Source organism: Meleagris gallopavo, chromosome 2 (genome assembly GCF_000146605.3).
Source record: "Meleagris gallopavo isolate NT-WF06-2002-E0010 breed Aviagen turkey brand Nicholas breeding stock chromosome 2, Turkey_5.1, whole genome shotgun sequence".
Taxonomy (NCBI): domain Eukaryota; kingdom Metazoa; phylum Chordata; class Aves; order Galliformes; family Phasianidae; genus Meleagris; species Meleagris gallopavo.
Window position 1 is genome coordinate 39274297 of NC_015012.2, and position 1965 is coordinate 39276261.

Genomic DNA, 1965 nt, shown 5'->3' on the forward strand with positions numbered 1-1965 from the left:
TTTGGGTAAGAGCCTTTACAAGAAGAAACATACCAACTAGCACTGGCAATAAGGCTTACATCTAAGCAGGTGGCTGTAGACTCTGTGCAAAATAAGCCTAGTTAACAAAAGACCAAAATTAACACTTAAAATAGTTTTTGTAAGCTCGAAAGTTTCTTCACCTTTCTAAAAACAATCACTAACTTTTTTTATTTTTTTTTTTTTTTTTGACACTTGCTTGTTTTTCTCAATCAGACTGAGATGTATTCTTGTTTTACAGACAATCTCACACCAGTCACAGTAATCAGAAATTGCTGTGGTATGTTCCACAGCAGGGATGGATGGAAGACTTCATACTTTCCTCAAGACAGCCTTAGTAATTATTTCTTTGAATTTTGCACTGATGACTAGCCTACAGCAGAGCTTTGGATTCTCTGTTTATATCCCTGCTCCATGCTTCCCTGGCAGGCTGGGCTGCTCTATTTTATTCAGCTTTTTCTTACCTTTAGCACAGCTTGGTTTTGACTCATATAGGCCTATATGTGCAAAGAACCCGTGCTGTGCTCCCACAGCCCTTGCTGCAAAGCCGGATGACGTCTGTCCTGCTCCCAGTTTTAGTTTGGAAAAGCACAACTGACAAAGAACAAAGTTGCTGAAAACACAGAACATGGACTTAATCAGTAAGAGTGCAAGCCCCATTTTACAGTTTCATCATGCTTTTATCTCTGCTGTGCCTCACTGATTATGAAGGGGAAAGCTCCCATGTGAAAGGATAATGGTGTCTGATGACTACCACTGTTGTAAGAGCACTTTCCAAGAGGTAGACACACAGAGCTATCAGTGCAGCATAAACCTCTGCTCATCACTGAAATCAGCTGCAGGACTAGTGGATGCTAACACATGCAAGACACAAAGCCAGTGGAAGCTTCTTTAACTACCCACAGCTCAAGGCAGTCTACTAAATGCCAGAAGGAAAAAAAAGCAACAACCCTTCAGCAAAAAAGCCACAGCCACAGAAGCACAGCTGAAGGTGATGAAAGAGCTTGGAGTTGCTCTCCTTCATGCCAGTCTGGAAATGGCTAAATATATTTTTCTGAAGAAAGCAAAGTTGTACCTATTAGTGGCACTGGGATGTCACTGTAAATGAAGAAAAGCTGGGGCCAGAGAAAAGAAATGGAAAACAGAGAAGAGGTGTCTTTAAATTGTGCCCTAGTGTTGAGTGCACAAATGGACTGAAGTAAAAAATGGCAGTTTCTGCAAGCCCTTGGAGCATTTTTCAACTAAGACAACACCAGTGGAAACCATTTCACAGTGGCTTCTGAGCTCTTGTCATATTGTTATATTATGCACAAGGAAAGAAATGCTTTCCAAGAATGGATCGTGGCAGGACAGACATTTCTTGAAAGAAGCACTGTGCATAGAAGATGGTCAGTATGTCTCACTGATGGTCTTGGTTCTCTGAAACAGAGTTTGCATACCATAGTTAAATCATTTTCAGAAGTACAGATGAATTAAAATTCAGTTCAGCAGGAGAGACATGAGTCTTCCTGATCCCATGTCTATTTCAGCTTCAAACTCTCTTTCCTAGAAAAATGTACAGAAGTTCTTCTGTGACTTGGTTGACATTTCTACTGTCTTTTAGCCACTGCGGAGCTTTAAGATCTCTTACCCAGATTGTCTCAAGAATACAAAAAAAAAAAACACAAAAAAAACTTGGTGTCATTTCACAAGCCATTGCACAATTAACATACACGTGCACAGTACAACTAGCATCCTTGCACTACTTTGAGACTAAATCTTTTCTTTTTTCCCTTTATCTAGGGAGAAGCTTTAGTGTTACAGGCAGGTGGAAAAAACCAAATCTGAGTCAGCCAATTGGCAGTAAAGGAAATGCTACAGAATCTGAGCTGCAATTAATGAACTTTTGCTTTTTAATCTCATTTAATTTCTTCCTTGATTACTTTGCTGGATTTTTTTTGTTTTGTT